We start from the raw sequence: 26,877 nt of genomic DNA on the forward strand, positions 1-26,877 counted from the left end.
AAATCACTATCAGAGGGGGCCCCGGCCCCTGGCGGAACTTTAAAGGGCCTGGGGCTCTGCTGCAGTCTCCAGTGGCTATTTTAAGGGCCGGGTCTGTAGCGGCTGCCGCAGTCCTAGATCCTTTAAATAGCCACTGGAGCCCCGCTGCCGCTACCCCTACCCCAGGGCTCCGGGGACAATTTAAAGGGCCCGGGGCGGTAGTTGCAGCAGGCACCCTGGGCCCTTTATATCGCTGCCCAAGCCCCGCCGCCACTTTCCCAGGGCTCTGGCAGCAGGGATCTGGTGGCAATTTAAAGAGCCCAGGGCTCCAGCTGCTGTTGTGAGCCCCAGGCCCTTGACGGTGCACCGGCTCTTGCCAGTATGCTGTACCGGGGCGTACCAACTTACTTTCACCTCTGAGCTGTGCCCTCATAAACCTGCCTGCGTATGTCTACATGGCAAGCAGCAGTGAGTCTCAGAGCCTGGGTCAACAGGTTCAGGCTCGCAGGGCTCAGGCTACTGCACTAAAAATAGCCAGGGAGACATTGTGGCTCAGGCAGGAGCTCAGGCTCTGAAGCCTAGGGATGGGGGTGCACTTCAGAGTCTAGGCTCTAGCCCGAACCATAACATCTGCATGGCTATTTTTAGTGCAATAGCCTGAGCTTATTGACCTGGGCTCTGAGACTTGCTACCATGGGCTGTGTAGATGTATTCTATATGGACCAGCCATTAGAAGGTGATGGAGTAAAACTGTGTAAGCATAACACCTCAAAGTTTGCTTTTGGTGGATAGTCTCTTATATTGGCTTAAAATTCAATCTTTCCCTGAACCTTTTTGACAGAAATCTTGGACTAGAACAGAGAAGCAAACACAATCAAACTGAATTAGTTTAAAAACTGAGACAAATGTTTGTGGAAAGTATTTTACAATTTTGTTCTAATTCTGATTAACTCATTGTTTTTTAATAATTGAAGACCACTCCATAACTTCCCAAGGTTGATTTGGCTTTGGCAATCTTTTTCTTTTCTTTTTCTTGCATCAAGGTGACCATACGTTCCACTTTGATATAAGATTTAATAAAATGTCCTATTGCCCTGGCAGATGTAAGTCGTGCTATATTTTTTTACATGTTACTAATAGAAAACATGATTAGCTGCACTGTTCAAGATTGGTGCTTGTGGAGGAAATGTAATACAACCCTAAACTCTGGTGTAGTTTTTCAATGTCAATTTATTCATCTGCTGTGGCTTTTCAAAGGGGAATTCTCCAAGGATATCGTTGGTAATACAAATTAGTAAAGTAAAAAACAAACAAACAAAAACACCCAGCACTTGAATACTACTTGGTAATGAATGTTCCATCATAGAGGAAGAAAGTATTTTCATTAATATAAAATTTTACAAAATGAAAATGGTTATTGAGCTATAGTTAGGAAATTGGAAATTTGTGCTTCTGCTTAGGTTAAGTAAAGGTTAATGAATATGGGTTGGTTTCTCTTAAATTCCTTGAGATTTTTTTTATTTTGTTCATTATCTAATACATTGGGTAACATTTCCTAGTTTCCCAGATATTCTAAGAATTTCTGTTAACCTCAACATTGTGCCCATATTTAGACCCCCCTATGCTAGTTTACCAGGCAATTCTGATGCATCTTTTTTATAATGTTTATTGGATGATTGGGGATTTTGAATGGTAAACATGGAAAGTGGCCCATACTAATGGTGTACCAGTACTATCATCTCATCTGATCTTGCTCTGGGACAACAATGACATATGGATTTTTCTTTGATTTACACATCATATGGAAACACAAGTTCTGACTAGTAAAGACTTTATTTGTACAATGCATTTCTCTTGAGTAAAATCCTGTTATGTTTGCTGTACTTTAGGTACAGCACATCAGTAACTATTCAAGGCTCAAGTGAAGTTTCCTTATACAAAATACCAAAAAGCACAAGTTAAATATCATGTATTATATAAGTACAGGAGTATTTCTGTGGTCCTATTTATTATTGCCACAGGAAAGAAATAATTCCTTAGCCCTCAATTGCTGCACTTTTTCTCAAATATTTTTATACTACAATGCTTTAGTGTCCTATATATCCCAAGACTAAAATTAAAATAGTTATTAGAAATGCCACAACAGTTTGGCAAGTAATTATGGCGTACAACAATGTCTGGGTGAAAGGACCCAGAGAAGCAGAACTATTCTGCTGATTCACCCTGGCATACAGACCAGGTGGGTTCTACTGGCAACATCAAGAGAACAACATCGAAGAACAACCAAGCTCAGGAGAAAGCTTTATGCTGAGATGTATGTTTGATTGTGTAAGTTCATAGTGAAGATAACTTCAGCAGGAAGGTAATTTTGGCCTACTTCCTGTGTGGGACTACTGTGTTAGGACCAGTCTGGTGATGAGCATTATGAACAAAATGTGCTCGTCCTGCAGTATTTCATGAGCTGCATAACAGAAAGTGAATCAGTGGTGCCTGCTCTGTGGTGTTCCATGGAAAGAAATAATTCAAGATTGCTGCTGGCATTCACTGAGCATCAGTACTGGGCTAGGGAAACAAGCACTGAGTTGTGGGATCGCATCGTGATGCATGCATTGGATGATGAGCAGTGGCTACAGAACTTTTGGATGTGCAAATCCACCTTCCTGGAACTGTGGGTGTGGAGCTTGCCCCAGCACTGTGGTGCAAGAACACCAGAATGAGAACTGCCCTCACTGTGGTAAAGTGAGTGGTGATTGCTGTGTGGAAGCTGACAACTCCAGACTGCTACCGGTCAGTGGCGAATCAGTTTAGAGTTGGAAAATCTATGGGGGGGGGGTAGTTGTGGTGATGTAAGTGTGCTGGGCCAGTAATTGCTTCCTGCTATGAAGCATTGTGACACTCAGTAATGTGCAGGAAATTCTTGGTGGCTTGAAGGCCATGGGATTCTCTAACTGCGGTGGGGTGATAGATGGAATGTATCCCAAGTTTGGCCCCAGACCATCTTGTGACAGAGTTCATCAACTTCTCCATGGTCTTGCAGGCACTGATGGATCATAGGAGACATTTCACTGACATCAGTGTGGGGTCATCAGGGAACGTGCATGATGCACACATCTTTTGGAACACTGGACTGTATAGAAAGATGCACGCTGGGACTTTCTTTACAGACCAGAAGATTCCAATGGGAGATGTGGAAATCCCCATAGTGATCCTAGGAGACCCCACCTGCCCCTTGCTCCTGTGACTCATGAAGCCTTACACTGGGAACCTAGACAGCAGCAAAGAGTGCTTCAACAACAAGCTCAGCAGGTGCCAAACGACCATTGAATGTGCCTTTGGCAGATTAAAAGGTTGCTGGTGCTGCCTTTTTGGCAGGTTAGACCACAATGAGAAAAATATTCCCGTGGTCATTGCAGCCTGCTGTACTCTGCATATTTGTGAAGTGAAGAAGGAAAAGTTTCCCCGGGGTGGAATGCTGAGATTAATCGGCTGACTGCTGATTTTGAGCAGCCAGATACTAGGGCAATTAGAGGGGCACAGCGGGGTGCTGTTTGAATCAGGGAGGCTTTGAAGGAGCATTTTGACAATGATTCCTAGGAATGTGTCTTTATGTGAGGCATTCAGCCAGGCAGTGTTTACTTGCCACCCTGAATGAGCCCTGTTGTGCTTGCTTCCTGAGCGTTAACTGTACTGAGAAAATAGTCCTGCCAGCAACCACTGTGTTTGAACGTTAGCACCAATTAATGTGTGTATGACACAAATAAAGAGTCAATTTGTATCAAAAGATAAAGTTTAATAACAGGACAAAACATATTTTTTTTTGTCAAATGGGGACATGGAAATAAGGAACAGTATCTCAGTTGTGGCTTTCACAGCTAAGTATAACTCCAGCTTGCACTGTGAAACCAGTCCCTAGGGGTGGAGTGCAAATAGTACTCTGAGGGACTGGGAACTGATTTGGAATGTGGTGGGGGAGTTTGCGGAGGGTGTGGAATGGAATTCTGTATTGGCTGTAGGGGGACTTGTGCACAGATATGCTCTGACTGCAGCATAATGAGGGACTTGAACATCTCTATCTGGTCCTCCAGCAGCTTTATCATCTGTTCCTGCCCCTCTCTCCTTTCCAGGCTATCCAGCCTGAGTTTTTCATTAATTGTCTTCTTCCACGCTCTTGTTTTGCTATCTGTTGTATCTGTAGACTGCAGCATTTCACAAAACATATCCTCCTTACTTCTCCTGGTTCACTGCCTTAACTGATGGAGGTGCTCCACTCGTGTGGACGAATGGGTCTTCAAGGGCACATCTTCATAAACCAAAGAAACAATGAACAGAGACTATCATGAGTGTGCTCAGAGCCGTGAATCACAAAAGTTACACACACCTCTTTCTCACTGTCCCTTGGCTAACACACAGCTTGGCATGAGTCCCAAATATGGTGAGTTTGGTGGGTTGGAAAGGGGGAATGGGCAAGAAGATACAAGGGGCCTGGGTGGTCTGCAAAGGGAGGTCCTACAAGCACCTGAATATTCTGAATATTGGTACCCTTTACCACAGGCGGGGGCAATTGAACCTGATATCTCACTCCTGAGGGTAACCCAGGATTAAAGGGTGCATCTCCTGCATGCGTATAGCTTCAGGCTGACTTCATATGCTGCTTGCCCTTGTGCCGCTCTGCTCCCTGCAGGAATAATTGCTGGTTGGTGCAGCAAAGTTTTCTACAGCGTGGGAAGAAACAAGGCAGTTCTGCCAAGAAACCTTCAGCTGAGGATTGCAGCATACCTATAGAAAAGTTTTCTGGAGGATTCCCAGGACATCCCAGTGTACATTAACAAACTTTTTCGCTGGGCTCTCACTGCGTAGCTGCATAGGCTCTGCTGTTAATTTCTGTCCCTTATCCCTCCTCCACGATATAACAAAGTACATGAGAGTTCAATCTTCTCTCACTATGAAGTATCAAATCAAAATGCATGCTTACCTGCACTCATGTCTCCTGCTTCATGCATGCTGGAGCTAGAATGCTGGGACTGGCTAGACCCCTCCAGAGTCAAAAAGAGGTCCTGATTCACTGCACCACTGGACAGCCCTGTCGTGTGTCCCACATCCTCCTCCAACTCCACTTCCTCATCTACCACTTTGTCCTCGGGGTTCACCCTACTGACTGCTGCCTCCAGTCCCCTCAAAGTATCCACGGGGCACTTGGCGGTGGAAGTGGGGTCACTGCTGAGAATGGTGTGCAGCTCCTTGTAGAAGTGGCATGTCTTTGGTGACACACCAGAGTGACGCTTGGCCTCCTTTGCCTTCTGGTATGGCTGCCTCAGCTCCTTGATCTTAGCATGGCACTGCTGTGTGTCCCCTTTGTGCCCCTTCACCTGCATGCCACTAGCAATCAGATCATAGGTATCAACGGTACCTATGGCTGAAGCAAAGCTGCGACTGCACAGCCTCCTCCCCACACAGATCCAACAGCTCCAGTGTACTCCATTTGGGAGCAGGTCTGTTGCAGGCAGCCGACATGGTCAGCTGGGAGGATGGTGTGTGAACTGTCCATGCGGAGCAAACAGGAAGAGGAATTTAAAAACTTCCTGGTTCTGTAAAAAGGGGAGAGGTGCATACCTGTGTACCTTCAGAGCAGCGGAGTTCAAACTGATGATCAGAGCAATCATGATGGGCATTGTGGGACATCTCCTGGAGGCCAATTAGGGCAACATAAGCAAGCGCAGTGTCTGCACTGATGCTGGCTCACTCCAACTACGTCACAAAAAGCCCTATGCCTCTCAGCAAGCTGTTTTTATTATGTTGGTGTAGCAGGGGAGTTACATTGACAGGAGGAGCATTTCAGTGTGTACACCTCCACTCTTTCGTCAATGAAAGCTGACTTTTGTTGACAAAACTGTGTAATGTAGACAAGACCTTAGCAACATTGCATGAGGGGGAAAAAATCATATTTTGTACTCTTTTTGGCTTTCTGTGTCTCTAATGCATATTTGTCGTAGTCTAATGCACCTGTTCTTCTAGATTAATTTATTTCTCTGTTGAAAGTGAATTTAGTGCTTTGAAAGTTTTGACAGCTATTGTGACAGAGGCCCTGCGTTTATTCACAGAACAATTAAAGCATGACAACAGCAAGCAATGCAAGATACTCTGCCAATGTGCTTCACCCATGTTTGCATGGACCACTTCCAAGGTTGAGATGATAATTCGGCATAAGTGGCTACCAAGGACTAAAGGGAGAGGCAAGGACAGCAAGGAAAAAGTTAAAATTTCTGGGGATCCTTAGGGTTTGGTGATGGGCCACATAGCCTCTTTTTTTGGAGGAATAAACCCCACCCTCTGACAGAACACAGTAGCGGGGGATCTCTGACATTTCCTCCCACAGACTTTTCTGTGGCAGTGGATGATCCAGGCCATGCATGGTAGCTGTGCATGAGAGAGAGTGAGACAGAGAGTATACATTTATTAACATTTCCTGGATTTATCCCGTTTATTTTAGTCTGCTGCGACTAGGATTTCTCATGATTTTTTAGTATTGACTTAAAAATAGATGCTAAATTAGATTATTAAAATTAATAGAACAGTCATATGTAAGGATGCCCCTTCCCTAAAGCCCTGCCCCACCCCTTCTCCGAGGCCTGCCCCCTCACTGACTCCATCCCCTCTCCTGCTGTCACTTGCTTTCCCCCACCCTCATTCACTTTCATCGGGCTGGAGCAGGGGGTTGGGGTGCAGGAGGGGGTGAGGACTATGACTGGAGGTGCAGGCTCTGGGGTAGGGACAGAAACGAGGGATTCAGGGTGTGGGAGGGGGCTCTGGGCTTGGGCAGGGGATGTGGGAGAGGGTGAGGGCTCTGGTTGGGAGTGTAGGCTCTGGGGTGGGGCCAGGGATGAGGGGCTTGGGGTGCAGGAGAGGCCTCTGGCCTGGGGCCAAGGGGTATAGAGTGCAGGAGGGGGCTCAGTGGTGGGGCAGGGGGATGAGGTGCAGGAGGGGGTTGGGGTGCAGGAGGGGGCTCAGTGCTGGGGCAGCAGGGTAGGGGGTGGGAAGGCATGAGGAGGGCAGGCTCCGGCTGGGCGGCGCTTACCTCAGGTGCCTCTCGGAAGTGGGCCGGCATGTCCAGCTCCTAGGCTCAGGGGCGGCCAGGTGGCTCTGTGCACTGCCCCTGCCTGCAGGCACTGCCCCCGCAACTCCCAATGGGCGCTGTGGAGTCAGTGCTTGGGGCGGGGTGTGGGGGAAGCATGTGAAGACCCCCTGGCTGCCCTGTGCCTAGGAGCTTGACATGTTGGCCCCCTCCAGGAGCCGCAGGGAACCAGGGCAGGTAGGGAGCCTGTCTCAGCTCCGTTGTGCTGCCAACCAGACTTTTGGCCTATTAAAATCTCACAGATTGCTTTTAATGGTCTGATTGAGATTGAGTTTGAGGCCGATTCTGGTAGACTCCCGGCCAATCCAGGAGGGTTGGCAACCCTATGTTCCTTTGTGCTGTGAGTTGTAATTCAGGTAGCCCAGGCAAAGGCATCTTGCACCCTTTTACTTTCTTGGGTTGATATGTAAAGTAGATCGCAGTCTGGCCCTGCGTAATTAATTTGCACTGCTACTGTAAAGGAGGATGCTCTTGAAACCTGCAGTGAACAACTTTTAGATAAACCTGGAACTTGTTTTCTTTATGAAAGCATACATTTTACTCTTTTATTTTATATGGTTTCTCCCCGTATGCAAACTTTTATTTAAAAAGTTATTGTGAAAAGCAACTTTAGGCCTTGATCCTGCAAACATTTACACATGTATAACCATAGTGATTTAAGTAGTTATGTGCATGTTTGCAGGACTGGGACCTTGGCAAGCCCTATCCTACCAGTTTCAAAATTTTAGTCTAGTGATATCAATTAATTACACAGGCTAGAGGGTTGAAGTAAAGTCACTTGGATAACACATTCTATGAATTCTTTCTAGAAGTAGCATAAATTTAGTCTGGATGAAAATAGTGCTGAAGGCCTGAAACGAACCACTCAGGTAGTTAATAACATTCAAAACTGAGCTGTCCCTGGAGAAAATCAAATGTACAAAATCTAATAACCAGTTAAGGTTGTACATGGCAATCTGTATCAAACATTTATTGCTATGTCTGACCTGCCTTTTGCTCTACCAACTGCATGATCTTGGAAAAAGCAGTCAAGCAAAACAAGAGGTGTGATTCTAGATTGACTAGCATATTTCAAGGTAGAATAATTGTGCAAAGACAGAGTAATTATTATGGGTGTAAATGTGGATACACCATATAGTAATAATACCACATGCTTTGTTGTAAGGACAAAACTGTTAGCAAAGAACGATTTGAACAAGTAAAATGTTTGCCCTGAATGTACCTGACAAGTGATTGATTCATCAGCATTCAGCACCGACTGTAATAAAAAAGGAAAAGCCAGATAAGGAAGAAGCAACGCAAAAAAACATGAGAGAGAGAGAGAGAGGGGTAATAAAAGGAGAGACTGGAAAAAGGAAACATGATTGATGGCATTGCCTTTATCTCTCTGATTATGAGAACACTCCTAGCGATGTTCTATGCCTATATTTTGTGACAATGTCAGAGTGAATAATAAATCTAGCTGAAGGTATAAGCAGTTACTTTAGTTTACAGCTTGAATAGCATTACTACAAAAATATTTATTATTGCTATTTTTTTTGGAAGCAGAGGCTTAAAATACTGACAGGCAATTCATTGTTCAATTTTGATTTATTACAAGTGCATGTGGTTAGGAGGAGCTTTGATTCATTTTTAGTTTCGTCGATAGACACTTTCACATATGTACTAGAGTAGAGCTTGCTGAAACTTAGAATTTTATGTTTGTGGGAAACTTTGATGTTTAGAATTAGGTTTCATTCCAATTCAGAATAAACACAACTTTTTTTTCAAAATTTCCTATGAACTTGAAATTCTAAAAAATTGTTCTAGAAAGACTGACACATGGTGTTTCCAAAACAAAAACAAACAAAATGTTTCCCAGGCCACTGCTGAGTGAAATTGACATGACAGTTTCACTGCTACTATTCAGTTGTGGGCAGCCATGAACCTGGCCAAGAATTATATCAGTTTTGCTGAAGATGTGTAGAGGCTTCCAGGGTCTGTGGCTCTGAGGCAGCCCTGCTATGCAGACTGCCCCAAGCCAGGAACCCCATGACTTCCTGACTCCTGGGTCAGCTGCCTCCCTAGGATGCCTGACACTCAGAGCAGCGGATACCTTAGGCTGTGTGAATTGGGCAGCCGAGGGAGCCAGCTATCTCAGGAGTATGGAAGCCATGGGATATCTGGCTCAGAGCAGTCCATATGGCAGGGCTTCCCCAGAGTCGCAGAATGGAAACTGGGCTCCCCAGCTACCCTCCAGGAAACTAGACAGATATCTGTCAAAAACCTGCCTGCAACTTGATGAATTCTTCTTGAACCTGAGAAGTTTCTGTGCAACGTTTCAGGTTTGACAAATCAGTATTTTCCACAAAAACTCTGCTGTGTTGGAAAATTGATGACCTGATTTAACCAGAGGCTCACATTCCCCCCTCAAAAGTGGTTAGTTCTTCAAGTGCTAGTCTGTGTTGAAACGGATCTTTAATGGCCCACAGCTGGGCAGATTGTTACTGGTACCAGTGAAAATTCGGAAAACAATATGCTTAATGCATAGTAATTATTTGAGAAAGAATCACACAAGCAGTAAAGGTTACATAATACACATCTCCCTAATACGCCTCAATTCCCCAAGCATAAACCGTCAATAACTATGTTGGCCGTACACATTATCCTGACTGGCAAACAAAGCAGGTATACCTATTGGTATTAGATGGAGACTTCTTTTCTTCGCTTCTTCTACCATCTCAGGTACTTGGTCTGTCAAATGTCCCCGGAAGTAGGGTCTTGGTTACCCTGAGGCCTTCTATCTCACAGCGTCACAGACCACTTCAGATATTAATTGGGGAACTAACTAACTAATTTACTTTGCTTAGCATTTATACTTTTTGTTCTCAAAGGCGTCACATGTCCCAGAAATATGCCCTGTGGGCATTCATTACTGATTTTCTCTAATTAATATTTTGGAAGAGGGCTGCAAAGCACAGACCAAAGCTCAATCAATATTTACCCTCTCATCAATCATTCACTTAAGCTCTTAGCATGGTGCCATCCAGAGGGGTCATTTTGGCCTGGGTCAGCCTGTGCCAAGCCCACCGATCGCATGATTTTATGTCATCTTTACTTTGGTGAGCTGGTCTCCTGGCTGATATATTCCAAAGTTCGATGTTGAAACATACATGCAAATCAAGCCATTATTAACCATTCAAATGCAATTTCAGCACTTCCGGTATATTTTCACACCATCTATCTAATGCAAAGAGAATCCTGCTCCCAGAATCCTCTAGCAAATTCAGACATCCCAAGCCATACCAAACTCATGTTCACCACATTCATTCATATCAATCACAGTAATTCATAATAATTTGGCATCGTCCCAACAGTCCATATCTGTATTCCCAAGTTGGTGTACCCATGTCTGGTGCTCATGAAAACAGAAATAAAGATAAAGATAAAGCTAGTAACTAAACCTTAACAAGCTAGATTGGTGCAAGGTAAAATCCTCACCTCATTTCCATCAAGATGGCTGACCGAACCCAGGAGTCAGGATCTAGCCCCCAAAGTCAAAGGGCTGGTACCTTTGTCATCTACCTTTGCACACTTGGAGTTGCAGCTAGCAAGGGATGTTAAGAGTAACAGGAAGGGTTTCTACAGGTATGTTAGCAACAAGAAGAAGGTCAGGGAAAGTGTGGTCCCCTTACTGAATGGGGGAAGCAACCTAGTGACAGAGGATGTGGAAAAAGCTAATGCTTTTTTTGCCTCTGTCTTCACTAACAGGGTCAGCTCCCAGGCTACTGCACTGGGCAGCACAGTATGGGGAGGAGGTGACCAGCCCTGTGTGGAGAAGGAAGTGGTTCAGGACTATTTAGAAAAACTGGACGAGCACAAGTCCGTGGGGCCGGATGCACTACATCCGAGGGCGCTAAACGAATTGTCGAATGTGATTGCAGAGCCATTGGCCATTATCTTTGAAAACTCATGGTGATCAGGCAAGCTCCCAGATGACTGGAAAAAGGCTAATGTAGTGCCCTTCTTTTAAAAAGGGAAGAAGGAGGATCCAAGGAACTACAGGCCAGTCAGCGTCACCTCAGTCCCTGGAAAAATCATGGAGCAGGTCCTCAAGGAATCAATTTTGAAGCACTTTGAGGAGAAGAAAGTGATCAGGAACGATCAGCATGGATTCACCAAGGGCAAGTCATGCCTGACTAACCTAATTGCCTTCTATGAGGAGATAACTGGGTCTGTGGATGAGGGGAAAGCAGTGGATGTGTTATTCCTTGACTTTAGCAAAGCTTTTGATACGGTCTCCCACAGTATTCTTGCCAGCAAGTAAAAGAAGTATGGGCTGGATGAATGGACTATAAGGTGGATAGAAAGCTGGTTAGCTCATTGAGCTCAACGGGTAGAGATCAATGGCTCCATGTCTAGTTGGCAGCCCATATCAAGCAGAGTGCCCCAAAGGTCGGTCCTGGAGCCAGTTTTGTTCAATATCTTTATTAATGATCTGTAGGATTGCGTGGATTGCACCATCAGAAAGTTTGCAGATGACACTAGACTGGGGGGGAGTGGTAGATATGCTGAAGGGTAGGGATAAGATACTGAGGGACCTAGGCAAATTAGAGGATTGGTCCAAAAGAAATCTGATGAGGCTCAACAAGGACAAGAGCAGAGTCCTGCACTTAGGACGGAAGAATCCCATGCACCGCTACAGATTAGGGACCGAGTGGCTAGGCAGCAGTTCAGCAGAAAAGTACCTAAGGGTTACGGTGGACGAGAAGCTGGATATGAGTCAACAATGTGCCCTTGTTGCCAAAAAGGCTAATGGCATTTTGGGCTATATAAGTAGGAGCATTGTCAGCAGATCGAGGGACATGATCATTCCCCTCTATTCGACATTGGTGAGGCATCATCTGGAGTACGATGTCCAGTTTTGGGCCCGACATTACAAGAAAGATGTGGAAAAATTGGAAAGAGTCCAGTGGAGGGCAACAAAAATGATTAGGGGGCTGGAGCACGAGATTTATGAGAAGAGGCTGAGGGAACTGGGATTATTTAGTCTGCAGAAGAGAAGAATGAGGGGGGGATTTGATAGCTGCTGTATAGGGAACCTTAATTCTGGCATTTCATACTTTTAAGTACTTGACTTTGCAACCTTAATAATGTTCTTTTTGTGTGTGTGATTATCTATGGCCTGGTCCACACTAAAAAGGGGGTTCGAATTAGGGTACGCAAATTCAGCTACGGGAATAGCGTAGCTGAATTCGAAGTACCCTAATTCGAACTACTCACCCGTCCAGACGCGGCGGGGTCGAACTCCACGGCTCCCCCGTCGACTCCACCACCGCCGTTTGCAGTGGTGGAGTACCGGAGTCGACCGCGGCGCTTCCGGAGTTCGAACTATCGTGTCTAGATCAGACGTGATAGTTCGAACTCCGAGAAGTCAAACTCACTGCGTCGACCCACGCAGTGAGTATGGACCTGCCCTATGTAGTGTTAGTGCCCAAAGTCTCTGGTCACGGTCAGGGAAACATTGTGATGTCAGATGCTGTATAAACACATACAAATGCACGGTCACTGCTCTGAAGAGCTTGCAGGCTGTTCAGAGTACACTCTATGAAAGAGATATGTGTATATTTGTATAGTTAGTAATAGATAATAGATAAAGTGCCTGCAGATGGCACTCAGGAATGTGTAGCATTGTTCATAGATTTTTCTAGCACCAGTTGAAGTTGTGCACTGCCAGTGGTTGCTTGTGTAGAACTCTGTGTTAAGAGCTTCATGTAAAATCTATAAATAGATAAGACAGTCAATAACAGATGACCAATAACATGCAAGCAAAATGTTCAAATGATGTTTTAGATGTGTGTCTTGTTAATTTGTTGGTTTATTTTTCCCATCCATCCAAACCAAAACATCTCTTGTCTCCCTTCATGTCCCTCTGTCCAGGTGCCTCAATCAACATGTTCTGTTACCGCTCAAAATGCTTGCCTTTCACTCCACTAGATTCAGTCAAAATAATCAAGGAAAAAATTCCTAGCCCTTCAGAAGATACCTGGGTAGTGAATCAGTGAAAGAGTCAGAAGGGCTGGTAGCAGCTCCCACTGCTGTATCCAGTCAGTCTATCCTGTGCTCATCTCTATAGCAGCTGGGTGCTTTATGAATGTATATGCAGCCAATCGGTGATCTTCACACAAACCTAGATTTTTTCTTCTGTGCTCCTTTTTTAAAAAGGTAATTCTGGGTAAAGGGCTTTTGTCTTTATTTTTTATTCAATAGGTAATGGAGAAGAGATGGTTCTTGCACTTTGTCCTAATATTGGTAAGCTGCTAACATCTTAACTCTTATGGAATAGATATGAAAAGTCATGGGTCAGCTGCTAAGAAAGCTGTATGTCCTGTTCCCAATGTTCTCATCTTCTTGTCTGACCATTGTGGAAAGTTTCATTGTTCCTGAGGACTACAGCTGTATGTCTTTGGTGTGGAGGGAGAAACAGGCCCAGTCTTTTAAGCATGCATGGTTCACTCCGGCCAACTCTAAATATGGCAAGATGGGGCATAGTCTCCTATCCAATTGAAGAGGAAAAGGTATGTGGTGCTTTTTGGTTTTTGGTTTGCTGATATTGCTGTTTAGATATCCAGTATCAAAGAGGAGTCTGAGAAGATGCCTAGGCTGTGCGCAACGTTGGCAATGTGAATTCTTCCAGGACAATGGGTCTCATTCTTCTCTCATTTCCACACTTTTACACTGCTGTAACTCCATGGACTTCAGTACAGTTATTTCAGATTCTTACTAAAATGAGAGCAGAACTGGGCCTGTTAAGCCTTCAAACTGGCATGCCAGGAAATATCTGTTAATTCTGCTCATAACTGTGAGCTGTTTAGGGTCCTAACCATAGCAGAAAGCCAATATTACTCTTCCTTCACAGACTAGATGGATGTATTCAAAGCATTTTTGAAGCATATCTCAATAGACTTTTCTTGCTTCTGAAGTTATACTTGACTAGCAGGCCACTTCACTTCCAATTTCCTGATTATTTTCATTTTGCAGCTTCATTTGGTATTTTGCCTGTTGTACATACATTTTACTTATCTGCAAATGTCATCTACTCATTTACTTCAGAAGAACATAGCCTTTTCCTGCTTTCTAGTTAATAACTGAATTTGAACAACCTATTATAGGATTATTATTGCTTATTATCTAAATTATTTATGTAGAGAAGATAAATGCAAAACACATGGTTGTGTTTCCTGAGGAACCTCACCAACTCTATCCTGTCACTATTTTTAATTGCTTCTCCTTATTTATTAATTACATCTCCTTTTTGTATTTTCAAAGCACTTTTGTATTCATCTTGTTCCATTCCATCTAATTTTCTCAAGTACAATAAACATGCTCTTTTTTTGAAGAATGTATTTAATGAGTCTAAAGCTTATGGCATGTCACTTGTCCAGTGATTACACAAGTTGCGACATTCTCCTAAATTTTGCAAAGCCTTTTAAAGCTAAATAGTCTATATTGATATAACATGCATCAATAAGCTTATTTTAAAATATTTTAAACCCACATCTATCAAGTCTCAACACTGAAGTTCCACTTTCTGCAATTTAAGCCATTTCATTTTTTATCTTAAAATCTGAATCTGTTTCTACATTTCATGTAACACAGAGTCCAATTCTACTCCCACTGAAGTCATTCATGGGTGACTCTTTATTGACTTTAAAAAGAACTGGATTTGGTCCCCGGTTTCTTTATTTGGACCATTAACATCATGGGGCCACATTGCTTTGTGAGTCACGAGACAAGTGCTTATTAACTGGAGAGCAGTGATAAGCAGGCACTTAGAATGCTGTAATGCTAGTGTTCACTATCTCAGTAAGGTTTGCCAAGTTCTTATGAACAATGACATTTGTTTGGCAGATTTTTATCAGCAGTACACTAAGCACTGTGCAGTGTTGGTTCAGCTAAACCTTTTACCAAAACATGTAATTACTTATTATAATTATTATAATTATTTGTTTAAGCATTTGTATGGCACCATAAAAGCACACAGATGTAAGCAGAGGCAAGAATATAGTTCTTACGGCCTTGAAGGTGAAGACAAGGAGCCTGAATCCAAAGAAATACAAGATAAGAAGCCCATACAGAGATTCAAGGAGGAGAGTGGTAGTTTGACATGGCCAAAGTGGCAGGAAAGGAAGATGACTTTTGCATGGTCTGGTTAGATTGGAGGGGAGAGGAGAGAAGCATGGAGACTGAAGGGAACCAGTCTGAGCTGATCAAGGGATTAGGTGAGGGTTTCACTGAACACAACATTAAATAAAACATTTTTTGACGTTTGAACAAGTCTAAAGAGGGAGACAGACCTTGGACATTAAGGAGCCAGAACTGGATCCCTGCTTTTCAGAGTTAGGCCCCGGCTGATAATGCTCAGAGCTGCTCTTGAGCAACTCCAAGTTCAACCTCTGGCACAGAGTCCTAAAGTTCTGCTCTACCATGCTCTCTCCCTGCCCACAGCATTCTCCTTATGTAGGATTGGTTGGAGTGATGGGGGCACAAAACTCAGCTGTGCCATCAGAAATTTCAACCTTGACAAGGGGATTCCCTGCTGAGCTTTGGTGGCTGAATCATGGTTACTTTGTGCCACTGAGTGGCGCAAAGGAGTCATACCCTACTTATGAATCTGGTCCATTTAAAAAAAAAGTTAATTTTTTTCATTGAATACAATTCTGGGGGAAAAAATCATTTGAGGCCAATCAAAACATTTTATTTCAATTGTGACCATTTTTTAAAAAAGTCTTATATAAAGTAAATTTCTAAGCAAAAAGTCATTCTGAAATAAAAAAACAAAAATTTCCCTTCTGAAAATATCAAAATGGAATGTTTTGATATTTTTTCTGATTTTTTCCCCTTAAACAAAATTTTTCAATATCAAAATGATTGTGCAAAAATATTGGTTTAATTGAAACAGCATTTTCTAATAGAAAGCTGTTTTGAAAAAACATTTCCAACCAGATCTGATATCTCAACATATTTTTTTTATACAGTTTGGAATAATTTAGTAAAATAATTATAGCACTCATTATTTGGCTATAGCGTGTATTTTATATCCTGTATAACCTTTCTGAAAACTGCTCTAGAGGGAGCCTTATAAGGAACCAAATACCCTTTAACTGTTGCTGCTACTTGGGAAACACTAATTCAGTATACACAAGAGATAGCCTATATACTTCTTAGGTTTCATTGTGTTTAGAATTGAAGTTTGCTTTGTTGCTTTGTTTGCTTAGAAACTTGTTCTTCTAAGCACTGAATTGGTAATTGGGGAGACTTTATTGAAGAAGTTGGGAGCTTGGAAACACTTAAAAATGATAACGTAAGTGGGGGAAGCAGGAAGAAGAGGAGGGAGGGTAAGAAGGGGTAAAAGAAAATAACAGAGGAAGATGAGGGAATGGGAGAGTTCATGCAGGGAGAAACAGCAGAAAGGGGTCTTCATGGGAAAACAATTAAGTGGATCTTGTTACTGTCTGGGAGACACTCTACTCGCTTTATTTTTGAAAAAAAAACAACAAAAATCTGTTCTCTAATAACTTAAATAGAAAACTCAAATTAGGTACTTGGAGATTTTTGCATTTCTGATTTTTTGGGTTCTATTGAAGCTAATGGGCAAAACTCCCCAAGAGTTTAGTAGGACTAAGAAAAAATCCAAAGTCTGAGTGATGGCTTTTTCATGTTATGTCTGTGGTGTTTAATCCTGTATGCTAACTTATAATCAGAAGTAGAAGAGTTCAAGAAGTGGGACATCCAGGAAGGAACAAAGAGAGAAGCTGAATTTGAAGTCTATCTATGATGTTAGCAAAGCAAATGGAAAAATGCATACTACAGTTGAAGAAAATTATTTTTATTATGCACAAAGAAGCAAATACAGTCTAACCAGGATAGTGTATAGGGGTAGAAGACCATGGGACCAAGCAAATACCACAGGAGGGTCGTCCCTGGAGAGCAGGAAGTGGAAATAAGGGCTTCTTGAGGTAAGGGCCATGTCTTACTTCATATCAGTAACATACCATAAACATCTAACCATCTGATGTATATTTTACTACTTTATCTAATCTAGGTTTTAGTACCATACCTATAATTGTGGTATCTGAATACCAGTGCTGCTTTTTATATACATATATGTCCATATGAATCAACCCAGAAGAAACTGAGCCAACCTGAGAATCAGATTAGCCAATAAAGAAATTCCAGGATACCTGAATCACGCAGGTTTTTCCAACTCCATGAAATCTAGCCAGAGAAGTAAATCAAAAACATTCCGAGGTTCACGCTATGATAATGTTTCAGGTCACTGCATGGAACTCCCTCTTTCACAATTGACCAAAAAAGCCCAGCCCTGGTGTGACTGTGGTTGCTAGAGGGACCATACTGAGATCTCTCAATCAGGGCAAACTGGAAAGATTGGGGCAGCTGATCCCCAAAACTGGTGGTGGTTCTAATAATTAGATCCACCAAGACAGCAACAAAACAGCTATCACAATACCTTACTGGTTACCCAGAAGCCCAAAACACAGATCCCTTAAAGCAACCCAGCTTTGGGCTCCATCCAGGCAGCCAAGTCAGATATGGTGAGGATTATTTTAAATTCTGTTCACCATATATAAGGTTCTACCAATCCCAAGAGATTGGACACACTATCCACCAGCTCAGTCAATATTTCAGATCTTACCCAAATACACGCTTACAGTCAATTCTTATTAACTAGACTAGGATTTATTTAAAAAGAAAAGAGTATTGTGGTTAAAAGATCATTACACATACAGATATGAATAAAGTTCTTAGGTCAGTTTCATAGTAGAGATGGTGAGCTGCTGAGATGCAGAAAGTTCTTTCCAGAATCGGTTCATCAGGTTATGGTCCAAATAGAAAGGTCATGTCTAATATCAGGGTAATCCAGATTGGAGCTGGAGACCTCAGTCTTGTGACTCAAAACCGCCCCTGATAAGGTTCAAGCAGACCTGAGATGCAGGATTGGGGACCTAGAGTTCTTTTATAGATCTCTGGCAGGCTATGATAGCCTCTTCACAGTAGTCAATACAGCAGGCATTCATTGGATGAAGAATAGGTAATATATATTGTGGCTTTGAAGTGGTTTGAGCATTGGCCTGCTAAACCCAGAGTTGTGAGTTCAATCCTGGAGGGGGCCATTTAGGAAACTGGGGTAAAAATCTGTCTGGGGATAGCTCCTGCTTTGAGCAGGGGGTTGGCCTAGATGACCTCCTGAAGTCCCCTCCAACCCTGATATTCTATGAATACTACTGTGCAGGAAGACAAATCCACTATAGTAAAGCTAATGAATGCTGAATTTCAGTGGGTGAGGACTATGACGCATAGAGCACCTGCAAGGGTCAGGTTGATTTTCATTACTGAATTGAAATATTTCTGCAGTTGTAATTACAGATGACATGGAACCAGAACCCTATATCTGAACACTGAATTATTGGAGTTCTAAAAATCCAAATTCAGACCTGAAATCAAGCCATGTATCTACACCCCAGTTAAACTATATTCCTATTAAAAGAATAAATCTTTTAGGAAGACAGGATCTTTGTGTATGTGTCAGAAAGAGAGAAGTTGTTGTTAGTCTATCAGTGACAGAGGGGTTGCACACTTGATCTTAAAATCAAGAGAGAAACCTCTTTTAATAATTTAGCTTACAAATCATTTTCTCCCAGATCATGCTTTTGTATTTTATTTATTTAAAAAATGTGGCACTCCTGGTTATTATAACACAACATTTTCCTTCCCATAATGTTAATGTATAACATATTAGTGCATGTAGACTATTGAATATCCAATGAATACAAATTAACTGTTAAAGACTGAAGTGTTTATACAGCCACATAATGATTTATTAACTTCTCATATATTTTGGAAGCACAATTGAAGTAATAAAGTACAATGGTTGCCAATAAAAAGTAAAAATTGATTAAATTACCACCCATTATTATCTGAGATGCTGAAATTATTTTCTGAAGAGAGCGAAAACCTATAGTGTCACAGATAACTGCTGTTGGGTACTCGCCAACAAGTATTGGCTTTTTAATGGTAATGATGCTAACTAATATTCAGGATCTTGCAGTACTTGAGAGATTTGCTCTATGCTCATAGAGCAGTATCTGGCATATTTCTAAACAGAGTTAACAAAGTGCACATTTTTTCAAAGCTATGGGACTACTCCTGTCTATAAAGATAAGTGAGGGTGTAAGTCTAGGAGCCTAAGTGTATGGTAGATAATTTAACTGATTACCTGATCACCAGATAGAGACCTTCATCCACCATGAAGATATCAATGGCAGGGATGTAGAGCTGTAGTAGATGAAGGGAGAACAATAAATGGTGTTCTTTGCTTCAGTCATTTTACATGGATAGCCATCTATCTTCCAAAAAATGGCTTAATCTATTTCAGTTTAAGATGATTCTTTGAGTGTCCATTCTAGAGCTATGTATGGAGAAATATGTGTGCAGTCTTTATGAATGAGATAAAGAGAATAGTAGGTTTAATTTAACTCGACAAACCTTTCATTTACAAGCATAAATCATGCACGTATCTTAGGAAACAAAGTTGTTCTTTCGAGGGTGGTGAATCTTTGGGATCTTGGTGCGTGGTCAGAAGAATCCCATATGCAAAGTTCCAGGAAGTGGAACAGTTCACGGCTGATTGAATCCAGTTAGCATCTTGTTATGGTGGGATGGATTATCTGAACTGCTTCACTTGGGAAGAAGATCAAGGATTTGAGAGTGGAAGACAGACAAGACAATCATAGAGTAGCTGGGAGGAAGACTCTTTCTGGCATACTTGGAGCTAAACTGGGATGAAGAGTCTATTTGAGGAGACTCAACATTTTGGTGGATGTGGGTCCTATTCATCTTTAATCCAAGTTCCACTCTGTGTAAACCTATTTTAAATTATTGTTACTAATACTGCTATCATCAGAGTGAAATTAATTGAATCCAATAATATCCACAGGAAATATTAGACAGACCTTCCTATCTGATATAACCTGGAACAAATAAAAAAGCACGAGAAGATGGTCAATTGTAAAATAGGAAGTTAATCATGTGAATCAGAGTGTAATTTTTGTCTATTAAATGTGAATACAGTATTGAAGTGTCTTGGGTACTATGCATGAAATATGAAATGCAAATTGTGGGGAGATAGTTAAAAGAAAAGCAACTGGTTTCATACAATTCATGACAGTACACAGTGGAGAGAGATTAATAACAAGAAAAAGAGAATTACAAAGATAAGCTGTAATTAAAGTGTCAGTTCTTCAATATGAAAAGATTTGTACCTTACAGGCGAGAACATCCAGTGTTGTGGGAAACCTTACTATTTCAGTCTCCACTGCAGTTAAGACATAAAACACTCTTGATACATTGGTCTTGTTAACTAAACTCAAGGGGCACATGAATCATTGGATTGGAGGGGCAGGTTAAATCTTGCTTTGAATATGGAAAGAGGTTTTTGCTCTCTCTGGTTCCTCCCTTTTTCCAATTTTGACGTGAGGTTTGAAGAGAGCTGTTCATCTGCCACCACACATTCCCAGACTCTTCTCTACATGCAATGGGAAGGCACTGTTGGCAGGGGTGGCTCCAGGAACCAGCGCAGCAAGCGCATGTCTGGGGCGGCAAGTCTGGGGAGGGGGGGCGCAGCGTGCCGGTCGCCGTGAGGGTGAGGGCAGCCAGTGAGCCTTCGGCGGCACTTCTGTGGGAGGTCCGCCGGTCCCGCCGCTTCAGCGGCAATTCAGCGGTGGATACGCTGAAGGCGCGGGACCGGCAGATCACCCGCAGAACTGCCACCGAAGGCTTTCTGACTGCCGTGCTTGGAGCTGCAAAATACATAGAGCCACCCCTGACTGTTGGGACTGACAAATATGCCCAGGAAGGGAAAGATGTGTTTATGATGGGTGTGCTGCTTCCACAGCTCTGCTTCCCCATAAATGGGAAAGTGGCCCACAAGAGTACAGAATTTTCAGCTGAGACCATCCTGAAAGGATCATGTTACTAAGCAAATTCTTGTGGAAGATCATATTTCCAGAGAGAGAACTCCTGAAGTTAATAAACTTGAGCCTCTTCATCATCTTTCTGGATTGCCAGGGTCTCTTTTTGAAATAAATGAAGTAGAGGATCATGTTTTTTATTAGAATTGTCCTTTTCTCCCTATACCTCCGTGATATGAGAGGGTCAAGATCACCTGACCCAGTTTGGAATGGCAAACAGATTAAAGGACACGGAGGGAACGCTAAAATGTCAGCCCATGATCTTCTGTTAGTGATTTGGGGGCTAGTGGGAGATGATATTATCATTATTTTATTATTTATTTGTATTATGGCAGCACTTAGGGGTCTTTATTAGAATTGGTGCCTTAACTATGTTATCTACTGTCAAAGTACTTACTAGATATTCCCTGCCCCAGTTATGCTTGCAGTCTAATTAGAGATTAGATGCAATAAAGTGATTATGGCAAACAAGGATGTGGAAAAGGGAGAGGGAAGCTGAAGGAAAATAGGATCACGTGGTTCCATAGATAAAGTACAGTTTGACTGATCTTGAGTGTACCTTGAAATCTAAAAATTTCTACAAATTTAAGTTTGCTTGACTATAGTAAAGCTAGAGCCATTTTAAATAAAGACTTTCTGTGATTATGGTGTACGGACAATTCTGGAACAAGTTATGCTCGTAACACATGAACATTGCTTTTTCCATCATTCCCCCATCATTTCATTTGTGTAACCAGTTTATAGAGAATAAAATTTGGGTTTCTTATTTCATTGTAGATAGGAAAAGGTTCAAACTGAATGAAACTGTGGCTAATATAGTCCTGAAATTAAGAGTAATATTTTTCAACGTGTCAATAGACAAATGTTTTAATCTTCATTCTTTCTGTTTTTATGGCCCAGAGTAAATTATCACCTGATGAAGCTAGATAAATCCTTTAGTGATACTTGGGTGTATTGTTCAGTTCTTTTAACAAGCCTAGGCTATTTTAGGAAAGATTTGTGAAGAAACAGCAATTAAAAAAATATTCATTATTGTTACCGATTTCCTGTGTTTCAAGGTTAATGCAAAATTTCTACAATTTCCAACAAGAAAAGGGCTTTTATGATCTTGAATATTACTGTATATAGCCTCAATTTCCTAAAACAAATGGCATATAATAAATCTGATAGCCGTGAAACCATAAAATGTAAGGGCTCCCAGTAGCAACATTAAGATAAATGCAGAGACATGCAATGTGTGATAACAAACCGGAAGCTCTGTGTTGGAGACCAATTTGTACTGGCTTAGAGGATTCTGCTTTTTTATTTCATAACTTTATTTTTGTTTTTTAAAATTATGCAGTTTCAATTAATAGCTTCTGAGAAATGACCTTACATTTTAATTTCGGTTCTTTTCTATCCTGGCTACATTTCCAGCTGGGCCTTTGGAGAGGGAGCTCTTTTGGGACCCAGCTAACTCTCCAACCCTTTACTCATGCTGAATAGTATTTAACTCTAGGATATTCATGCATACCAAAATCACTTCTGAGGCCCATGAAGTAGTGCAGTATTATATAAAGATTAGAGCTGGTTCGGAATTTTTTGATTAACGTGTTTTCATCAGAACTGAACATTTTACGAAACTGTACCCATTTCAGTAAAACTTTTGTCATGAAGGTTTCTCAGATCCAGGATACAATTTGGGGGGGGGGGAGAGAGAAGAGAACCTGAAAATAGCCCATAGTTTAATGGTTAGGGCACTACAGTGAGATGTAGGAGATCTATGTTGAAGTTCCTGCTCTGCCTGATTCAGAGTGGAGGCTTCACATCAGCTGAGTGCCCTAATCACTAGGCTATTGGCTACTGTTTTTTTTTTAATTATTATTATTTTCACAAGTCTCTCTTTCATCCTGATGCAGAACAGGAAACATTTCTGAAATCTCTAAAATATTTGCAGGACTGGAAAATCATGTTCCTCTCAGCTGCATAAAGCTGTGCTAATGTTTCACCAAAACGTCATTGCGATGCATTGTGCCATGGTGACCCAATGGCCAGAGGCTATTGCAGTTTAGTTTGTCCTATCAGACAAACTCCCAGATGGGATTTCCTAGACCTGTGTTTAAACCTGCAAGGAAAAAATAATCATGAGGCTTGGGAGGGTGGGAGCCAGCTACATGAGTCCTTGCTTATGGGAAATGATTTACCAAACCAATCTGTGCCTTGAAAAAGGCCTTGGCAAGGTTTCTTCTATCTATCTAGGCACTTTATGTGGTTCTGTCACCATCATAGCCAAATGTCTTAGATACAGCTGGGGGTTAGTGAAGGTTGGAGCCAGTTCTAATTTATTCAGATTAGTTTCCTCATCCTTAATTACATTTGATGCTATCTAATCTCTAAACCAGAAATGAAAACCTGTACTTATTTTAATACAGATTATCAAGGGATGACCTGGGATCTCATATATTATAAAATATTTTGGTACATCCTAAATGATGGCCATGTTGTTAAAACAGCGTGTGGAAATTAAGCACACAGCAGTGTTTTTTTTCTGCATATATTATTTCATGGGACTTGCCCAATCAGCAGTTTTCCTGTTCATTTTTCCCCCCAATCACTGCTCTTGTGGCCAAGGAGAGTGCTCATTTATTCAAAAGATGGTTGTGATGGGTTGGATCACAGAAACCCCCTTGGGAACTGCCAACTGATGTGCCAAGACTACTTCTGCCCCTGCTTTCCCTGCCAGCTTGGGACTCCAGCACCCTTTCTTGTTGAGCCAGACATGCCAGTCTGCTCCAGCACAGACCCAAGGTCTGAACCACGTGCCCCAAAGCTGCAGACTTAACTGAAAGCAACTTACAGAAGTGTGCCTGCCTTTAACACTCAGATGCCCAACTCCCAATGGGGTCTAAACCCCGAATAAATCCGTTTTACCCTGTATAAAGCTTATACAGGATAAACTCATAAATTGTTTGCCCTCTATAACACTGATAGAGAGGTATGCACAGCTGTTTGCCCCCCCCAAAGGTATTAATACATACAGTGGGTTAATTAATAAGTAACAAGTGATTTTATAAAATGCAGAAAGTAGGATTTAAGTGGTTCCGAGTAATAGCAGACAGAACAAAGTGAATTACCAAGTAAAATAAAATAAAACACGCAAATCTAAGCCTAATACAGTAATAAAACTGAATACAGATAAAATTTCACCCTTAGAGATGTTTCAATAAGTTTCTTTCACAGACTGGATGCCTTCCTAGCCTGGGCACAATCCTTTCCCCTGGTACAGCCCTTGTTCCAGCTCAGGTGGTAGCTAGGGGATTTCTCATGATGGCTCCTCCTTTTGTTCTGTTCCACCCACTTATATATCTTTTGCATAAGGTGGGAATCCTTTGTCCCTCTCTGTGTTCCCATCCCTCCTTCTAAATGGAAAAGCACCAGGTTAAAGATGGATTCCAGTTCAGGTGACATGATCACAGGTCACTGTAAGACTTCATTACCCACTTGCCAGCACACACATATACAGGAAGACTTACAAGTAAAACAGAGCCATCTACAGTCAATTGTCCTGGTTAATGAGAGCTATCAAGATTCCAAACCACCATTAATGACCCACACTTTGCATAATTACAATAGGCCCTCAGAGTTATATGTCATATTTCTAGTTTCAGATACAAGAATTATACATACATACAAATAGGATGAACACATTCAGTGGATTATAAGCTTTGTAATGATACCTTACAAGAGACCTTTTGCATGAAGCATATTCCAGTTACATTATATTCACACTCATTAGCATATTTTTATAAAATCATATAGAGTGCAACATCACAATGGTCATTGATTGGCAGAGCAGAGAAAAGCTCAGAATTGATGATTGGTGTCCACGTTTTCTATTTGGTAGCCATGCTGAATGCAGTTTCTAGTGCTAATTAGATAATGTTTGATTCAAAGCCAGACAGCCTAAAAGCCCTGGTAGGCTTTGACTAAAACCCCACCCCACACACACCTGGATATTCACGTCACGGGTGGGGAGAGGTTTGCTATTTTCTCTTGCTCGTCAGAGACCGCATTCTATCTGTGCTAAGGAAATTATACTTGGGAAGGGATTTAGGGATTCCTCAGTGTTGAATATGACTAATGTGTCCATGTCATCAAACTGAAAAAACAGCATATTCAGACAAACAAAGGGATTTTAATAGATGTCACACTGTCAAAATGTAACTGGCTGACTAAAGTGTGCTATGATATATCTTTGTCAGAATGTCCTTTTCCTTACACATTTATAGCTCGCCCTTGTATAAGTACCATAATTAAACTGGATGTCCTGGTCTCATTTTTCTCTTATGACTTTGGGCCCTTACTGTAGTCTCCATTCCCCTATCTTCATCCAATACATTACAATTGGACCTTGTTCAACCCTTTCAATTTAGATAAACACAGACTTAGGTCCTGACTACAGACAGTACAGTTCTTTTCAGCTTGCCCTTTCTTGTAGAGTTTCAGAACAGCCAGTGGTAGTCCAAAACTTTAAAGATTGTGTGTAGCCAGCACCCTTTTGGGCCTATTTTAGCTGTCTTCAACTTTCCTACCTAATGCAAAACATTCCATATCTTTGTCAAGTTTTAAGCTTAACACACAATAAAGTGCACAAGGTTCCCTATTGATCCAGCTGGTCAGTGCTATACTCTGAATAATAAATCCTGCCAGTGACAGTAGTAATCTGATGACGTATTGCACTAATATCCTTCCTCCATTCTGAATACCTTATGCAAAGCAAACACCACACCATTTTGCGATGGAAAATGGCATACTTGGCAAGAGAAGTGTTTGTTTGGATGCATTAGAGAAAGTATCAAGGTGTTCATTACCAAAGAATTTGTTCTGATTTATGTGATACTGAGCCACACCTAACTTCTACAAAAACCAAAACAAACAAAACAAAAAAGAAATAAAAACCAAACCAAACTAAACCAAAACAAAAAAAATCAAGGAAAGTGGTTCTCTCTCACTATTACAAACCTATCTTTTTTCCTGTCACAATTTCTGCAGTTTATTTTAGATTTTTGTTTCTCAGGGTGAGATATAAATGAATATGTGTCACTTTGTTGCTCCACATTTTGCCACTGATGTTTTTAATGGTGATGTTTCAGCATATATAGCATTGTCTCAGTTTGTACAAACTCAGTCTGAAGACATAAATCATAAATTCAAAATCTTGCTTTAATGTGCTGATCTTGCATGAATTTAAAACATGTAAATGAATCTTTCGTTTTATATCTAAATCCAAAGTAGGCAAGGAATTTGTGCTCAAGCATCACCGCAAGAAAACATAGATTGACAGTTTGGACATAACTATATTATATGCTCTTGGAATAAAGTATTATTTTTCTAATATTTTAATATAATATTTTTCTAATATGTGCAAAAATGGGTTGACTGCACAAGCAAATGGATATTCATCATTCCAAATGGCCATTTTTTTGTGTGCAATTAGCTGGTTTTGTACCTACACTTATGTTTACCATATGTATATATTAGACATGCAATTGCATCCATATTAGAAAATTAAGCCTCATCTAGACTGTGTGTTGTTACAAGAAGCACATGGAAAAGTTATAGGAACATTTTTAACCCCTCTGCAATAATTTGAAAATTGAATAAAGCTTCACATTTGTGACTTGAGACACTGGAATAATACATGCTTAGAGATCTGATTAAGAGCTCTGAACAGTGTGGTGGTATGAAAGTTAGTGCACT

The sequence above is a fragment of the Mauremys reevesii genome, linkage group 4 (genome assembly GCF_016161935.1).
Source record: "Mauremys reevesii isolate NIE-2019 linkage group 4, ASM1616193v1, whole genome shotgun sequence".
Lineage (NCBI taxonomy): Eukaryota > Metazoa > Chordata > Testudines > Geoemydidae > Mauremys > Mauremys reevesii.